Here is a 19788-nt window from a genome sequence, read left to right as displayed (position 1 = left end):
CCCTATCCATAGGAACCCTAGCGATAGGGCGGGAAGTTCTACTTATAGGAACCCTAACCCTAGTTCGAAGTGCCCTACCCATAGGAACCCTAACCCTAGCTCCAAGTACCCTACACTTAGGAACCCTAACCCTAGAGCGGGAAGCTCAACACATAGGAACCCTAACCTAGGGCAGGGCGCCCTACCCATAGGAACCCTAACCCTAGCTCCAAGTGCCCTACTCTTAGGAACCCTAATCCTAGGGCGGGAAGCCCTACCCATAGGAACCCTAACCCTAGAGTGAGAAACCCTACCCATAGGAACCCTAACCCTATCTCCAAGTGCCCTACCGTTAGGAACCCTAACCCTAGGGCGGGAAGCCCTACATATAGGAACCATAACCTAGGGCAGGGCACTCTACCCATAGGAACCCTAACCCTAGCTCCAAGTGCACTACGCTTAGGAACCGTAACCCTAGGGTGGGAAGCCCTACCCATAGGAACCCTAACCCTAGCTCCAAGTGCCCTACCCATAGGAACCGTAACCCTAGCTCCAAGTGCCCTACCCTCAGGAACCGTAACCCTAGCTCCTAGTGTCCTACCCATAGGAACCCTAAGCCTAGCTCCAAGTGCCCTACCCATAGGAACCCAAACCCTAGGGTGGGGTGTCCTACCCATAGGAACCCTAACCCTTGCTGCAAGTGCCCTATCCATAGGAACCCTAACCCTAGCTACAAGTGCCCTACCCTTGGGAACCCTAACCCTAAGGTGGGAAGCCGTACCCATAGGAACTCTAATCCTAGCTCCAAGTACCCTTCCCATAGGAACCCTAACCCTAACTCCAAGTGCCCTACCCTTAGCAACCCTAACCCTAAGGCGGGAAGCCCTACCCTTTATAACACTAATGCTAGGGCGGTAAGCCCTACCAATAGGAACTCTAACCCTAGCTCGAAGTGTCCTACCCTCTGGAGCCTACAAGAGGCGCTCATGTTCTAATACAGGTGAAGTCCTGAACCTAGAGAGAGGAACTTAATGGCCCAGAAACATTAAGTTGGGATGTAGGCAAGAAGCAGTACCCAATGCTGCAGTAGAGTGGAATTACTTTCATCTTGCCCCTTCAAAACTGTCCTTCTAACACGTCATGTTACTGAGCATTATAATCAAGGTTCCCACATACTCTGGGGTGAGAGGAGCCAAAATTTTCCATCTAGGACCTTTGATTCTGCAGAAGCTTTGGGTCATTTTTTAAATTGAGGATTTTATTGAGCTAAAGACAAAAATGAATAATACAGTCAGCACAGCAATCCTCGTGCTATTTCTGTTACTGTTACATTCAATTCATTTGATGTTGTCCCTACAGTTTTAGTTTTCAATATTCCCCAGAGTGTTATCATTTGGTTCCAGAATTAACCATCATTTGATATCAATGGGTTGGTTCACACCTCTCAGAGTCACTGTTTCAGGCTGTCTGCAGACTTAGACAGACATCCCTGCCTCAGTTACACTCTGTTCATGTTTATCTTTGCAACCAGGAGGGCTGGAAACCATTTGTTTCAAAATGAGAGCTGAGATATTAAAGCAAGGGGAATTCTGAGCTGTGGAATCTAGAATGCATCGAGCCCTGGCCCTAATGGCCACAGAGAAGGTGCGGGATCAGGGTGGGAATGAAGACTGACCTGAAGTAATGGTGCATGTCAAAAAAATGTTGGAAAATCACTGCAATCATCAGAAAACAAAAGGAACTGCAGAGGATGCTGGGTAACATTATGCAAATTACCATGGCAGTTGCCAGGCTGATTTCTTAAAAATCCCCAGCTCCATTAGCTCTATTAATGGGAAAAATCTGCTTTTCTGCTTCTCTAACAATTTGCAAAGCAGTCCCCAGCCTACCCTGCGATTCCAGTTTTCCTTAACATATTCTGGCATCTTTCAGGGAGGGGCAGTGAGTCCCCACAACTAATGTGTCAGTCAGCTCTGTCACCAAGGAGTGCACCTGGAGGACAGGATTTTACCCTCTGATTTCTCCATTGGGCTCTTGACAGAACGCAAACAAGCTATTGCAGGATGTTTTTGTTCTCCTTGCTGCCACTGCATATCGTCTGTCTGTCTGCCCGCCCTTTTTCCTCATGTTCTCTCTTGGATGAGAAATCCTCCCATACATTTTAATGCCAACGAGCATTAATGCATCTAACTGCCCCCTTGAGCTCCTCCAATAGCTGAGTGACACACCAGGAAATAGACCCAGACAGGACTGGCCTCAGTTCCCTATTCAAATTCCTTCATATATCAGTAAGATTACAGTGCAAAGAGAAGAAGCATTTTCATCAAAAGAAATACAGCAACAAGACGGGGAGATTTAATCAGGAGCTTCACCGGCAAAACCAACTCAAAGGAAGCAGCAAGTGCTGAATGGAAACCTTCCCTTTCCAAGATCTGGCCCCGTCCCCGAATCTTAATCAGCCAGGGCGTGCATGAAGTATGAGGCTTTATTGGAGATGTCAGCGCTATTGACACGCGCAGCGCATTAAACGCCTTACTGAGGATTTGCATAAATCGGGGAGGAAGGGAGAGCATTGAGAAAAGGATCAACAATGACAAACTGAATGTGCTAAAGTGCTTAAAAAAACTGATAAGGGAATAAACCAGTTAAGAGAATACATTACTCGCACACCAGTTTATTCAAATCCTGTTTTACTGGAAATCCTCTTAAATGATCACCTGATCATGTGTTAAATTCCTAATTGAATAATCTATTCATTACATATTCCTATAGACACAGCCACCTGGCAAATGGAGGAGGCAGATAAAGTAAAGATCTGGGGAGCTCAGCTCTGATGGGACAATTATACAAATTGCTTTGGTGAAACTATCACTAAACTGACCAAATGTCCTGGATGGTGGGCGGCCATCTGAAAAGCTTAGCCACGTGGAAAAGAAAAGGGAGAAGCTTATATAATGCAGAGATGGGCCAAACTTGCTGAGTTTGGCTCTGGATCCCGGTTCTACTCTAACCCGCCCAGAGTTTGGGAGCGTTTGGATTTGAGCCAGGCTATTAGAGAGACAGGCTCAGCCTAGGACATTCAGGATGCAATGCTCCTGTTGAGTTTGGAGCCACCCCCAAGACAGTGCTCCCGTCCCATCTTTAAGGCTATGAATTTTATGGCAATGCATTGCTACTCAGCAGCCTGTCCTCACATAAGAATCCCACAGAGGCTTTGGAAGGGAACATGCCCGGCTCTAGTGACAGCTTCAGGGCCCCCCTTGGGAGAACCTGCTCTGCTTTCACGGGGAGAAGCAAGGTCACCCTCCAGCTACAAATGGCCTTAAAGGAAAAACATGTCTGCCGCCCATCCACCCCCTCCATCCCAGCATGCTTGTGTGTTCCAGCCGACATCCGTCCCCAGGAAGCTCTATCAAAGGCTTTTGTAGAAATTAAACCCATTATGCACCAACTTCCGCTACCGAAACACCGACACCTGCATAGAAACTCGGTGCAAAGACAACAACCCTTAGCAAAATAGAGAAACTATTCTTGAGCAAAAAGCTGCAACACAGTTTTTACAGCTTAGGCAGCAATAGCTCCAACTCTGCCAGCTGCTCAATCTAAATAACCCCCCCTGTCAGTCAGCCAAACCAAACACAAAGCAGGCTGCCGGTAGTAAGATGAGACACTGACCACAGACGGCAGTTGGAGACAGCATGTAACCATGAGCACCTTGGGTTACAGCAGAGGATGTATATGCATAGATCCATACTCTCTGTACGAAGGGAGATTCTCTCATGTTCAGGAGGCCTCTGCAGGCACCAACACTCGTGTTTTTGCACCACATCCTATGAGGTGCTGAGTTCCTCCCACATGGTGGAGTGCCCCCCTCAAGCTCCACTGACGTCGGGGCCTATGTCCTCCTATAATCCCCTTCAGCGTGTCCTTGAGCAAAGTCTCTTTTTCCTTTCGAAACCCTTGTTTAGAGAAGAGAAAAATCAGCATTTGCTGACTGAAATGCAAATCCTCCTCCACCCTGGCATAGCATGAAAAGTGTTTCCCAGACGCGCATCCAGATTTCGTTCCCCCTTGTCGTCACCCTCTGCTGCTCTACTCTGTATCTAATACTTGCACATGGCAACGCTGATAAATTCGATGAAGCCATTCTGGAAAGTGACTGAAAACGCCCAGGCTCGTCAGCAAACTCTTGAATACCAGGGAGGAATTGATGGCCCAAAAGCAGATGGGTGACACCGCTGAATCTTGTTCAAGACCTTTGAATTTCACTGCCATGCGCCGTCGCGCTGAGGTTTTCTGCTTCAAGGAAGGACTGGCTGGGTCACAGGCCAAGATGCTAATCTGCTGTCCCAGTGGACGGGCAAGAGCATCATTCGACTAATGGGATCTCCAACTTTCCAGTGGCACGTGATGTTTGTCTGCAGCCCTGGCGGTTGGCAATGGCATAAGAGGAAGGACCGTCTTCTGTTTAAGGTACTTACATTGGACTCAGGGGAGTGGGGTTCTATTCCTGGCCATATTTGGGCTTCCTGTGGGACCTTAACCTCTTGGTGGTTCAGTTTCCCGAGCTCACAGGACAGTCATGAGCCTTAGTTCACATTTGTAAGGTGCTCAGGCAGTGTGCTGAGGCGAGCCATATAAAAGCTTATCTCTGAAATGGTTCCTTGGGTCAGGTAAAAATACAGGCCATTTACCAGGCTGCTTCCAGCATTCTGGGCCGGTCAGGCCCTAGCAGCTCAGCAAACAGAGCCGGTTCCGGGCACCAGCAAAGGAAGTCAGGTGCTTGGGGCAGCCAATGGAAAGGGGCGGCATGTACAGGTCTTCTGTGGCAATTTGGCGGTGGGTCCCTCAGTCTCTGTCAGAGGGAAAGACCCACCACCGAATTGCTGCAGAAGAATGAAGTGGCGCGGTAGAGCTGCTGCCAAAGTGCCACCGATGGCAGCTTTATTTATTTATTTATTTTCCCCTCGCTTCGCCGCTTGGGGCGGCAAAAAGCAGGAGCTGGCCCTGTCAGCAAAGCAAGCTGACACCCCCACCTCTGCTCTCTAGCACAGTGGTTCTCCAACTGGGGCCGCCGCTTGTTCAGGGAAAGCCCCTGGCGGGCCAGGCCGGTTTGTTTACCTGCCGCGTCTGCACGTTCGGCCAATCGCGGCTCCCACTGCAGGTAAACAAACTGTCTCAGCCCACCAGGGGCTTTCCCTGAGCAAGCGGCGGCCCTAGTTTGAGAACCACGGCCTAGCACACACCACCACCTACCCTGGCTGCAATAATAATCGCCATGCACCCACTCACGGGCATCGCCCTGCCAGAGATGGCTGGTTCTTACTTCTGAAGAACTGGAATAAGACCCAGTGCCATTGAATCAACATAATATTCTGCACCAGTTACAAAGACCTTCCTGATCTTAGAACCAAACCCCAGATGGAAGCTTCCCTGGGCTTGATATCCATTCCCAGAGTGCCTCCTGGACATGGTGTTACTTTCATTTCATAGTGCGTCTAGCATACGCACTGTCTCCCCAGGAGCTTTACTGAGTTCATGATACAGTTACAGAGAAGCAGGGGGAAGAGAGGAATCCGGAGGTACAGACATGGGAGAAGAGCTGTAGGTCTTTATTTGACTAGTGGGGCTGAGCAGCAACCCTGGAAGAATCAGAACTGCTCAGCTATGAGCCATTGCCTTGTATTACTAACATCTAACTGAGAGCGGGGAGGTAGGGGCTTGGGCTGCCTGGAGCAGCAGGATCTGCGTTCTAGCCCCGCTGCTCAGCATGGCTGAAGTGTGCAGTGTAATAACCAGTGCGATGTTCCAAGGTGGACACAGGTTTGTTACCCAGGGAGATTTGTAAAGTAATAGAGATGGCCGAAGCAGTCAGCGCAAAGGCCTCTGGGAGAGGAGAGAGGGAAGGAAATGAAAAGGTATTTCAGATCAGGGCAGATCAACATGGGATCCCTAGGATCTGGCCCCACATTCAGAGGGGGCGTCTGGGAGGCGCAGAGTAACAGACAGCAGCACAGCCAGTGGCTGCAGGCCTGCTGGGAGAAAGATCAAAGACTGGACTGGAAGGAAGGGTTGGGGGGAGCGTCTTGGATGGGTGCAAAACAGAGTCATCAGCTCCTTCTAGTCCGGATTATGGTATGGTGCAGAAAAGGGTTTCAGCATCCCTTGAGTTTGCATAAAATGCACGTCTGTGCTTCAGTGCTCCCTCCCCAGTCTCCAACATCCATCAGCCCTGAGCGGACTGGGACCCGGGGAAAGGGAAGACGGGGCTGTGCAGTACATTTAAAGGCCAGTCTGTTAAAGAATTCCTTTTCCCAGTTCCTTCTTTATCCCTGCAGCTGCCAGGTACCGATGTCGCCCGGGACAGCTACTGATATTACAGTGGATTGGGGAGGAGAGCTGACTGTAGCTTTATATTACTGAGCTTGAGCACCAGCTATTTTTCGCCCAAGCGAGAAGGTGCTCTCCGGAGATTCAGGACTCTGCTCCTGGGAGGCCTTTATCAAAGCATGTGTTTAAGTGAATAATAAATGATATAAAGGGTTTTTATTGACCCTGCCTGCTGCCTCAGAGGCAGCCGTGCAGAGGGACAGCTGCTGTATTGGGACCGCCTCCTCCTTCCACAAATCAGGTAGCACAGAGCTGGGAGCAGTCCCACCCATTTTGTCTGGTCTCCAGGAGCCATTCTATGTTAGTTCTTCATCACGATTATTACAGCAGCGTCTCAGGGCCAACCGAGAACGAGGCCCCTTTGCGTGAGGCACTGTGCCAACACAGTCCCTCAGCTGGCGAGCAGCAAAGGTTAGGGGAAAGGAACCCATCCTACAGGCAGATGAGCGCTCCCCAGTCCCTTTGATTAGGGCAATAGCAAGTACAAACCTTTTTATTACTCAGGATTTCCAGTACCTACTTCATCTTGTTGCAGGCACCTTCCCTTCCCTTTCTTTTCCTTCCCATTTTAGGTCTTTCCAAAACCTGCCACAACCCAGGAGCAGGGAAAAGCCCCTTGGTCACCCTCCACCTTCTGTCCCTCGCTCCTTCCATCAGCAATTTCTCAGTGCTCAGGGGGAATCTTAACTCCTGAGTCCCCTTGGGGAAAGGCTTCGATCGACCGGGCACTGGGACCTCCCTTGCGTCAGTGGTGGCACCTCCACAGGTGCTGCAGAAGGGAGCGTGATTAAAGGCACCCCGCATTCACGTCCTGCACACTACTGTAATCATCCTTGTACAAAATATGCCTTGTGCGGCATCATTTGAAAAATAATAACTTACTGGTCAATCCTACCATGATGAAACACGCGTAGCAACATTAGATATAAAGTTATGAATTCCCTCTAACTGATGTTGATAGCTCATGTTCAAACCCACGTAGCCCTGATTAGGCAGGACTGGTCAAGCAGGTCTTAAACAAAGGAGCGTGGGTTTACCTCAGTTTGTATATAGGTTGTAAACAGGGTCTTCAGACAGCGAGAGGGGGAAAATAGGAGACAAGGAAAATCTGTATTTCAGCAAATAGAGGTGAGAAGAAACAGCATGCATCCCTTTTCACTGCCAGATGCCATACTGCCTTCTTTACTGTGTGAATAAACTTTGTTTTGTAACCTTCAGGAAAATGCCTCTCAAAGGGGAACTGGACTATCCACGCGAGGGGCAAAACCACCCCAAGTTCTCTCTCCCTCTCCATCTCTTTCTTTTCTCCTAACAAGACAAAAAAAACCAGCTGTTGGCCTTTGGGAGCAGATCTTAACCTGAGAGTTTGGTCAGCGATGTTACTGGAAACGTGGTAAGGGACTTCACCACCACCAGGAACCAAGTCCAGTTTGTTACATTTAGGAAGTGTTTTCTCTTTATTTCTTTTGTAACAATTTCTGACTTTAATGCCCTCACTTCAAATCTATCTCCCTGTAGTTAAATAAACGTGTTTATTCCTTAATTGAAATTAATCCACTTTTGTGAATTGTTTGGGTAACTTCATTGAAGGCAGCAGTATCTTGATCCCCTTAGAGGGGCAAAGGACCAAATATACCTGCACTGTCCAGGAGAGGGTTGGACAGGGCAGATCACACATTTGGGGGGGATATCTGGGACAGGAAGTGTGCTGGGGTCACCCTGCAAGTAGTAAGCCTGGCTGATTGAAGCCAGAGTGTGGCTGGTAGGCTGCAGAATGTGGCTGGTAGGCGATGTAGCAGCCTTCTTAGCGCTGCACAGATGCTCAGGGAACCCCCACAGGGACCTGCCGTGGGAGAGGTGCCTCTCCCCCCGCAGCCTAGTGGCTTCTATGGGGAGAGAGAGCTGGGAGGAGTCCTCTCTCCCTGCCGTAGCCCCGGAGCACCCTACTGCACCCCAAAACCCTCATCCCCAGCCCCAGCCCAGAGCCAGAATCCTCACACCCCTGCACCCGAGCCCTCTGCCGCAGCCCTGAGCCCCCTCCCCCACTCCAAACCCCTCGGCCCCACCCCCTCCACATGACTTTTGTTGTGCGCACCAATATGGAGGTGATGTGTGACACATCACCTCCGCATTGGTGCATGGAACAGAATTCATTCCGCACATGGGTGGGAAAAATTCGAGGGAACCCTGCTACACAGACACGTAGGGTTTTACCTGCATGCTGTGTGTGAGCAGCCCAGTGGGAGCTACAGCAGCAAAACATGGTGAGAAACACAAGGCTGCAGGGCAGGTGGTGACACAGCCCCTCACTGCTGTGGATTGCACCCCAGAATGTCATACTGAGATGGATTGTGCTGCTGCTGAATGGATTAGACCGGAGGAGGGGAGCCCCTTAGGAAAAAGAAAGATCTCTTTAGATACAATCTCTCATCAGATGCAGGGAGTGGAAAACAAAGTGGGAACGCAGGATTTTGGTGAAAGTGTCTCTTACAGAATTGCCCGAGTGCAACAGAAGGCTCCTTAAAGTGCAACAGTGCCCGAGTCTGCTCTCACGCTGGCGTAAAGCAGGAGTAGCCCCACTGAAGTGACTAGCTACATTGGTGAGAGGAGAGGCAGGCCTGCAGCGGGTTGCCAAATTGAGTTACATCATTTCCAGCCCAGTCCTCACTCCATGGACTTGTTCGAGGCCTCTTTTCCCTCCTCTTATCTCTGGTCTTTTTTCTGCCTGGCTTCTTGCCCTTGCTGCCCTGTTCCCCGGGAGGGCTGGCTCTGTTATGTCCATATGTCCTCCTTCCTTCCCCCACCCCCTTGCTATAATTAAAAGCATCACTTGGCAGGCAGAAGGTGAGTGGGGTGGAGGGGGGAGAAAGGCTGGCACTTGCCAAAACAGTCAAACCACTGCTGTATTTTAAAGAAACAAGAAGAGCTAAAATTAGCCACAGGCTTTTTCCCGGAGATCAATTTTCTACCAGGCAGTCTGGTTTCATAAACAGGATTTTCTCTCTCTCTTTTTTTTTTTTGCACAGCGTCACAGAAGGATGATGATCTGCCCCTCACCACCGCCATGCATGTGTTTTAAAGCAACTAAACCAGCTTCATCTCTCGAGAAACGCTTTGCATTTCTTTGGCGCTTTGCGTGTCATTGAATATCCCAGAGTGCATCTGCTAATGTGAACTCTGATATCCCTCATAGCCGGTGGTGAGAGGGTGTCTGCAGCAGGCTTCGCTCTCCGGTGCAATCACCAATCCTTCTCCAGCTGGAAGAGGTAAACTGGCAGAAGGGAAAACAAACTGCAGCCCCTGGCAATGAAAGGTTTGCGTCTCCCTCCTTCGGAGCAGAGGTGCTGCGGCGGGCTCTTTATCAGACACAATTAGATTGTTAGGGCCAGAAAGGCATCTCTCTCCTCACTCAATGAGGCAGCTAGGAATGATCAGAGGGGAAGGTTCTCTGATGGTTATTCAAAGTCCCTTTCTCTGCAACAGGCTTTGGCTTGCGAAACATTACAGCCAGGGTGGAGGAACAGGCTGTGTAGCTGAGGTTATTCCTCAGCAGAGGCAGGGTGGGCATTGCTACAGTCAGGCAGAGGTAGGTTTTAAGTGACCCTTACTGGTATTGCTCCATATCCTCTTCCCGCCTCGTGGGAGCCATGATGTTCTGCTACCCCCACTGGCTAGTTATGCACAAGCTAGAAGGCAGGCGCTGGTTTCTGCACATGCTTTACCATCAGGTGCCATTTCTGCAGAGAGCAGTTTAGGTTTGACACCTACCTGACACTTGACGTCATACCAACAATGCTGGTGAAGTGCCCACGGATAAATCCATTTCCCTCTTAGGAAAGCAGGTTCCCCAACAGCCTAAGGCGGCTCCTCTTTATCATTTGCTGGAGCACTGGCGGTGTTTGCATCTACAATTGGTTCTAGATTCCTTCCCGATAAAGTCTCCTCAAACTTCTTGGAATGGCCAGGGAATCAGAGAGAGGGAGACAGGAGCTGTTTAAAAATAAAAAAGAAAAGCCACAGAATGAAATAAATATATAGAGAAGTTAGTACCATTTAAAATGGGGAAAAAATGAAAGAAGTAGTTACACTCTGACCTCTTGAAATGCAAATTGCCTTTCGCCTTGGGACACATGAAAGGCTGTTTCAAATATGAAAATTTACAAAGTCTTTCTATTCCCTCGCCGCTTTATTTTTAAATTGTTTTCAGTAGAAAAGGGAACAGAAGCTCAGTGTGATTTTGCTTTATTTGCTGTCTGCGCAGAGGAACCGTTTGCTTTGTTCCTCTGCTGCACAGAGCTCTTCAAAGGCAGACCTGTAGCTGACAGCAAGGGCTGGGTGCACAAGGCTGAACCGTTCCTAAGGGCTCCAGTTTCGTTGCATAAGGCTGCCAAGTCACGGCAGCACTCAGCCGAGCGAGCTCAGCAAACCGGCAGGTGCCGTGGGATTTGGTCCTGAAGATGCAGCAAAGGGCCAGCAGCAGCACAGACGGAAAGAGGAACTGGAAACTGGGGTAGGATCCTCTTAATCCCACACAGGGATGCTTGGCAGCAGGATGGTGAAACCTGGAGGACATAAAGACACGGGTGTTGCTGAGGAAAAAATGTCACGTGGACCACATGGGAATACATGAATTTATACCATGGCTCTTCCCCACAGTATCTGAGCACCTTCCAGCCAAAACATGAAGCGTGCAATAAATGCCGGCAGAACCGGCATTATCTCCATTTTACAGATGGGTGAAACAGGGCAGAGAGAGGCAACGCTACTGACTCGCTCTCATACAGCTAGTCAGAGGCAGACTTGGGGACAGAACAAGGATTATTAGTAAAAACTTTCATTGCCATGGCACCCACAGGCCCCAGGCCACTTGCAGCCCCATGGTACTGTATGCTGTAAATACACAAGATGACACAATCCGAGGCCTGTGCTTTTGCCATGAGAACAGGCTCCTCCCCGCCCCCACTCCCCACAGTGTCTTGGAAAAGAGACCCTAATTGTATAGGGCAGAACAGATGAGTTATCCCTTATTCTTTAAAAAAGTCACAGAATCTTTCCCTCCAACCAGAGGTGCTAAATTATCACCCCGTCTCAGCAGCTTATCTAAAGAGCAGCACTAGGGTGACCAGGCAGCAAGTGCGAAAAATCAGGACAGGGAGTGGGGGGTAATAAGAGTCTATACAAGACCCCAGAATGGGGACAGTCCCTATAAAATCGGGACATCTGGTCACCCTAAGCAGCACCCTCCACTGGCAGACACCAGATGCCCAACTCCTAGAGTCAATCATGAATACTTCCAGCTCTGACAAAGGAGGCCCTCTTCAGGGCAGTCCTGGCACGACATATCCTCTCCCTTCCATAGTAGCGATTAAACATTACTGCTCCATATAATTTCTACTACATGCATCCGACGAAGTGGGTATTCACCCATGAAAGCTCATGCTCCAATACGTCTGTTAGTCTATAAGGTGCCACAGGACTCTTTGCTGCTTTTACAGATCCAGACTAACACGGCTACCCCTCTGATATAGAGGATAAAGCTTCATACCAATATTCAGCCTATAATGTATGTATTACAGTGAGACAGACTATACGCCTATATTCATCCTTTTTAGAAATCCATGATAAATTTTGTACAAAGTGTGCCTTCTGAGGTTTCCTCTGAAAACTCAATCTGCTGAACATTATTATTCCTGATAAAACATGTGTATCATCATTGTATGTAAAGTTATAAGATTCTACTGTATAACATGCTCCAAGTTTAGAAAAATAGGCACAATCCAGTTCCTCGGGAAAAGGCAAACCAACACCTTAGCCAGGTGTCAACAAAATCAATTGGACCATCAGCTAGGTAAGTGGCAATTCAAGAAGGGCGTGAGCAAGAATCTTACAGATTACATGGGAACCCCCAGTTGTTCTATTTTCTGTTGCCTGACCCCCAGCTAGAGATAATCCTCAAAGAGGGGAGAATGGTATAAGGAAAGAGAACACACACAAGACAAATTACCACTCTCCTCCACACCTCTGCGCTCCACTCCTCTCTGCTCATGGCAGCAACAACACCTGAAGAAACACTGACCTGGGGGAGGAGACCTGGTCTGGAGGCTTCTAGCCAGTAGATAGTCTGCATTTTATCGTTTCTTTTCTTTGTAACCAATTCTGACATCTCTGGCTCTATACTTATAATCACTTAAAATCTGTCTTTCTGTAGTTAATAAACTTGTTTTATTGTTTTATCTAAACCAGTGCGTTTGGACTGAAGTGTTGGGAATGCTACTTGAGATAACAGGATTTATGCATATCATTTTCCATCGATGAGATGATGGACTTTCTATGACCTGGTATTGTCCAGGAGGGTGCTGGGCAGTACAAGACACACATTCTGGGAGAAGGTCTGGGACTGGGAAGTTGCTGGTGTCTCCCTGTATGTAATTCATGAGGCCAGAGCAATCATGTAATTCAGCTGGGAGAGATTTTACATGCGAGAGGCTGTGCGCGAGCAGGACCAAGAGTGATAGCTCTTACAGTGAAGCAGTGTAAAAGGCCTCACAGGTTGGAGATTTGAGGGGACACAGCTGTCCATCTGTCCAGATTGTACCATGCGGAATGTCACACATTAAGTCATACTATATGTCTGGTATTTCCTGTAGCTCATCAGAGTGAGGCTACAAGTGCCTTCATCCACACCTAGGGGCAATGCATAAGACTTGGATTTTATTCCTGGCTCTGGCCTGCTGGTTGACCTTGGGCAAGTCATTTCCCCTCTCTGTGCCTCAGTTTCCCCATTTGTAAACTGGGGGGTTACCAAACTGACCTCCTTGGTAAAGCACTTTGAGATCTATGAATGAAGAGTGCTATATACAAGTCAGGTATTATCTACGCTGCCTCCGGCAGGAAGCCAGCATTCAGCTGCTTGTCTACACTGGCACTTTACAGCTCTGCAACTGTCTCGCTCAGGGGTGTGAAAAAACACACCTGAGCGCTGCAGGTTTCAGCGCTGTAAAGTGCCAGTGCTAGTAGCTGCGCCCCTCATGGAGGTGGTTTTTTTAGAGCACTGGGAGAGCTCTCTCCCAGCGCGCTGCCATGACTACACCAGCCATGTTAAAGCGCTGCCATGGCAGCGCTGCGGCACCGGCAGCGCTTTAACGTTGCCAGTGAAGATGTGCCCGAATACTCAAAGGTTGGGATAGAGGCTGTAAGCGTGTAGGGATATGGCTGAATCTCTCAAACAGCAAAGGAAATTGCACCTAATGCTACCTGGCCGGCAGAAACAAACAGTAAATGCTGCCTGCACTGACAGGATAAAATCCTGGCCTTGCTGAAGCCAATGGCACAGCCAGGGGTGAAAGTAACTTAAGGGACTTACTGGTATGCAGGGCTGGGGTCCTGAGCAGGCAGGGGAGGGGGTCCCTTGGGCAGAAGGGGCAGGGCCTCAGGTGGAAGGGGCAGGGCCTTTAAATCCCCAGGCCCTTAAAATTGCTGCTGCTACCCCAGGGCTCCGGCAGCGATTTAAAGGGCCCACCTGAGGAAGCTGCTCCCTGCTGGTATGGTTGGCTGTGTACCGGCTCTTGCCCGTATGCCGTACTGTGCCAGACCGGACCGGCTTACTTTCACCTCTGGGCACAGCTCCCTTTTACTACAATATGGACAGGATTTCACCCCACCCTCCCTTTATGCATATCAGAGCACCTTGTGGCAGGGGGTATTATTCCAGTTTTGGGAACAGGCACAGTGAAATGAGCAGGTGATGTAGGACAGCAAGAGAGAGGGTCAAAATCTTTGCTGGCAGGGCTCCACGGAGGGCTGTGGAGTTATGCCAGCAGAAAGCAGGGTCCTCACTGCTTGTCATAATGCACTCTTCCCTATCTTCTAACACAGACAGAAGCAGGTTTCAGGGTGAGGCTCCTTGCTGACAAGAGAAAGTGAGACATTTGCCTCCTGTGGTGTCAGGAATAGCACTTATCTTCCTTGTAGCTGAGTTCTCTCTCAGCATCACCCTTGGCTTGGGCAAAGCTTCTCTTTGCTCCTATGGAGCGGCCACTCCCTTCCCTCGCAGGCCTCAGTGGGAGAGCCCTTCCCCATAAAGGCCCTTTTGCCAGGCTGCCGTCGTTTTTGATCAGGAGTGTTGTACCACCTACTGGCTGGACAGCGAATTGCTACTCAGACAATCCCATTAATAGCTCATTAACAAGTTGGCGCGAAGGCCTCTAGCTATCAACACTATCTTAGTCAGGATCTAGATGTGCATAGGGGCTTCTCTTGTGTGACTAAATTAAAGGCAGTGTTGTTGTAGCCGTATCAGTCCCAGGATATTAGAGATAAGATGGGTGAGAGACACGCGCTTTTGAGCTTACACAGACCTGAAGAAGAGCTCTGTGCACACTCAGAAGCGTGTCTCCCTCACTAACAGAAGTTGGTCCAATAAAAGATGTTACTTCACCCACCTTGTCTCTCAAGTCATATTAGGCTCATTTATTTGGTGCAGGTCGGTAACTAAATAATGAAATGAAAGGCTGTTTTTTGGCCACCCTCCTACCCCAACCCCCAGTCAGTAGAGGGCTCCTCCTAACCCCAGACCAAGGTAAATCTGACTAACTCTCAGATTGGTAAACTCAGCCTGGGGGTTGGCCTTATTTCAGCCCTACCAATTCTTCCAGATCAGGTTAAGGGGAGAGCCTCCATGGTCCAAGGCCCCCGTCTATGAAACTCCCTTTCTATCTATGTCCACCAGACTCCCCTCTTCAAGACCCAATTAAAGTCTTTTGAATCATGTGATATTGTCTTTCATCATCATTTTTTTTAATGCATCACCATCATGGCTCCGGGCACATAATATGCACAACAATTATTAAAAACAACTACTGCCTGGTAGCTGTCTTCACACAATTGAGATAGCCAGCCCTACATGAACAGATAGCTTATCCTCCAATTGGGGGCTATTGGGTTTTTTTTCGTTTTTTTTTTTAAGTCCTTCTTCTAGTTTTGGAAACAGGCACAGTGAAATGAGCAGTTGACGTAGGACAGCAAGAGAGAGGGTCTCTCCTATTATGCATATAGCAATCGCATCTACATAGTGTCAAGTGTCTTAATCACTCAATACCTGGGGAAAGGGCATCGTGCAAGTCCGTGAGGCAACCAGGCAGGCCTTGTCGATGGGTGCAGCCTGCAAGAATGTGGCCTACAGCAACTGGGTCACAGCATCAAAGAGGGAAGTCATGAAGGCCTCACTTATAATCTTTAGCAGCACATCTGATCACTCCACAGCTGAAGCAATTGAGCTTTACCCAACGATGGTGTGGAAGGTGAAAACCAAGGGGCTGGACTGCTGGATCTGTCATGAGATAGCCAATGCCTATGTTTGTAGCTTGTTCTTGTCACCAAGTACACCGCCTGGAAGTCACATTAGGGAGGTTTCTCAGGGGAATGGTCCAAATAGGGTGCTTTGAGCTGATGTGGCAGCTCGCTGGATCAAACATCTTTAAACTGGAGTAGATGTAGCATGTCTTGTACCTTCAGGAGCAGATTCTGCAAGGTGACTTGTCGCCTGATGTCAGGAGGGGTGATGTTGGACAGGACTTGTGGCCAGACCAAGTTGGTTGGTCTCATGGTATCTGTCATAACACGAATGGTTTCATTCAGCTGACTATCTACTGGTCTTGAGTGAAAAGAGCTGAACCACACTAATCTGTTGCAGCATAGCACAAGGCAAGCCCAGAGCTTCTTAGTGTCTGCGCATTGGCTCCCCAGGTAAAACCAGGTAGTTTGCTGATAAGGTGGTTTATTCTCTTTGTTTTCAGCAAGCTCTTGGTAAGGAGTTCTTTGAAAATCAAGGTGCAGTGCAGCATACCAGCTAGCTACACAAGCTTTGGGTCATGGTCCAGCCTGCATCCGTTCAGGAAGATGTTGAGTTGGTTGTTAGCCTTGGTACGATATAGATGGAAGTGGCTGGAAACTGTCTTTTTGGTACTAGGGTGCAAGTCTCCATTTTTTGCAATAGTGGGCCATTTTTTTCACATCAGCTTCCAAGACTTCTAGGTGACTGAAATCCTGGCCCTGTATTGCCAGGCAGATGATGTCTGCATAGATAAGATGCCTGGCAGTGGTGCTGGGAAGATCATTTGTCAAGAGGTTGAAAAGTGTTGGTGCTCAAAATGGGAGCGTGACACTATGCCCCATATTCTTCATGGACATATTGTTATGATATAATCATATCATAATATCTAAGATGTATTTTATGCAAGATGGGTCACGTGAGATATCATTGGAGAGGTTGTGATTTGCTGAATAGGATAGTCATATTTGTATGCGTGTAGCATTTTTGTATCTGAAGTTGGGAATATTGTCTATGCACCTATTACAAATGTGTTTACACCTGGGGAACACCCACTAGAATGCAATCAGTCTAGATTGCTGGCTGGAAAGGGCCATTAGGAAAAACAATAGGTCTTTGAAGATGTTAATCTCCCACCTTCCTGTGGACACTGCAAACAGACTTTGAGTTGTGGCTGCAGGGTCATGTGATCAAGTCACCTGATCCTGGACTCCATGATAACATTAATACTTTCCCACTGACCAGGGTGGGAATCACACTGGAAGACAAAGGATTCTTGCCATATGTAAAACCTATTTAAGGCAGGGGAGTGACATAATCAGGGGTTGTTCTTCACTGAATCCCTGCCCAGGAGGACTGCTAAAAAGATCTAATAAACAAAGACAAGCGGGTGGGGAGAAGGAGTGAGCCCAGGCTGGAAGGTGTCTAGCCTGTGAATGAAATAGCTGAAGTTTTAAGCTGCAGGCCAGTGCAGCTGGCCTTCAAGAAGCTCTGCAATCTGCCTAAAACAACATTTAGGGTGAGAATGTGCTACTTGTAACCAGTTTCTTTAGTATCTTAAAACAAACATGGAATCTAAGTTTATTTGCTAAGTAATCTGCTTTGATCTGTTGGCTCTCCTTTATAATCACTTAAAGTCTATCTTTTATATTCAATAAATTTGTTCTCTAAAACCAGTTTGTGGAATTCATAACTGGGGGGAGGAGTAAAAATCTGTGCATATCTTTCTTCACATTGCAGGAGGGGGCAAATTTCAATGGGCTTATACTGTATAGTTTTCTGTGCAGCGCAAGAGGATACAATTTTGGGTTTACACTCGAGGGGGGGGCACTTGAGTGCCGGGCTATTCCTTAGCTGAGCTTTCCCATGCAGAGATGATCTCAGCATCTGTATGAAACTGCAGCTGGGCGCGCGCGCGCGTGCGTGTGTGTAAAGTGCAGTCTGAGGGAGGGCTTGTCTCTGCAGTACAGTATAAAGGGAACCCAGGCTGGTGGGACAGGCAGGCTCAGTGGTACCCCAGTTTCAAGTGGCACCCAGAGGGAAATCTGTCACAGGGCTCCTTGGGGTAGATTGTTGTTTTGGGACCTCCAGCAGCTGGTTTTTCTGTCCAAGTGAAACTTGGAACAGGCAGCCTGTCAGCAACAGCTCCATAACCATGACAACCCACTTTTGAGGACCAATGACAGTTTTTACAGTAGACCTGTATACCACATTATATCATATGCAACAGTAAGGTCTAGAAATATTGAGCCTGTCCTCTGCCTGGGCTGGAAGCCATTCTGATGTAGGCGGTGACCGCCAGCACTTGACTGCAGGCACTGCGGTGGTTTGGTCTGAAACCTGCTTGATCTACACCCGTTATCAACTATAGGGACAATTCTTTGAAGTAATTTGTACATGCAGCCTATCAAAGAGATGGGGAGTTGTTGCAAGTCAGCAGTCTCTCAGGTTTTGGCAAGGCTTTACTTTTGCTCTGTGCCAGCTCTTAAGTATTTTATTCTCTTGTATGACTCTAGATAGGAAGACAAGGTGGGTGAGGTAATATCTTTTACTGGACTCACCTTGTCTCTCTAATACCTTGGCCCAACACGGCTACAACACTGCAAACAAGAAATCTAGCTCGATGGCTAGCCCTTGTCTGCTAGTTTTTCCCAGGTTCTTCAGAAATTCAGAGGAGATATCAAGTCCACAAGCTGTTTTCAAGGTTTTGATTTCCCTTTCTGTTTCATCTGCAGTGAAAGGCTGTTCCTAGGTTTCAGGTATGGACTGTTTGCTTTGCTGCCATTTCTTCGTCATCTCTTTTTCAAACTTTTTGTCCTAATGCAGCTATGTTCCCAGCATATGCCCCACAAAGTACCCTGCTCCACTAGGGAAAAACCAAAGCTGCAAGTAGCAGGCCAAATCTTTCAGATGCTGGCCAGCAAAGACTCTCAAGCGATCTCCAGCTCATTAGGCCCAGCTTTGTTTTAATTATTTGTAAGGCTGTCAAGTGATTAAAAAAATTAATCGCACTGTTAAATAATAGAATACCATTTATTTAAATATTTTTGGATGTTTTCTACATTTTCAAATATATTGTATTGTGTTGTAATTGAAATCAAAGTGTACAATGCTCCCTTTATATTTTTATTACAAATATTTGCACTGTAAAAACAAAAGAAATAGTCTTTTCAATCCACCTAATAAAGAGATTGCATTACAGTACTTGCATCATGAAAGTTGAACTTACAAACGTCAATTTATGTACAAAAATATAACTGCATTCAAAAATAAACAATGTAAAACTTTAGAACCTACAAGTCCACTCAGTTCTATTTCAGCCAATTGCTCAGACAAACAAGTTTGGTTATATTTGCAGGAGATAATGCTGCCCAGTTCTTGTTTACAATGTCATCTGAAAGTGAGAACAGACATTTGCGTGGCACTGTTGTAACCACCGTCGCAAACTATTTACATGCCAGATGCACTAAAGATTCATATGTCCCTTCATGCTTTAACCACCATTCCAGAGGACATGCATCTATGCTGGTGACAGGCTCTGCTTGATAACAATCCAAAGCAGAGCAGATGGATAAATGTTCATTTTCATCATCTGAGTCAGATGCCACCAGCAGAAGGTTGATTTTCGTTTCTGGTGGCTCAGGTTCTGTAGTTTCTTCATCGGAGTGTTGCTCTTTTAAGACTTCTGAAAGCATGCTCCACACTTGGTCTCTCAGATTTTGGACAGCACTTCAGATTCTTAAACCTTGGGTCAAGTGGTGTAGCTATCTTTAGAAATCTCACATTGGTACCTTCTTTGCATTTTGTCAAATCTGCAGTGACAGTGTTTGTCAATCAAACAACATGTGCTGGGTCATCATCCGAGACTGCTATAACATGAAATATATGGCAGAATGCTGGTAAAACAGAACAGGGGACAGACAATCTTCCCCAATGAGTTCAGTCACAAATTTAATTAATGTATTTTTTTTTAAATGAACATCATCAGCATGGAACCATGTCCTCCAAAATGGTGGCTGAAGCATGAAGGGGCATACGAATATTTAGCATATGTGGCACGTAAATACCTTGCAACACCAGCTACAAAAGTG

This window comes from Mauremys reevesii, linkage group 10 (genome assembly GCF_016161935.1).
Source record: "Mauremys reevesii isolate NIE-2019 linkage group 10, ASM1616193v1, whole genome shotgun sequence".
Classification (NCBI taxonomy): domain Eukaryota; kingdom Metazoa; phylum Chordata; order Testudines; family Geoemydidae; genus Mauremys; species Mauremys reevesii.
This window is presented reverse-complemented; position numbering follows the sequence as displayed.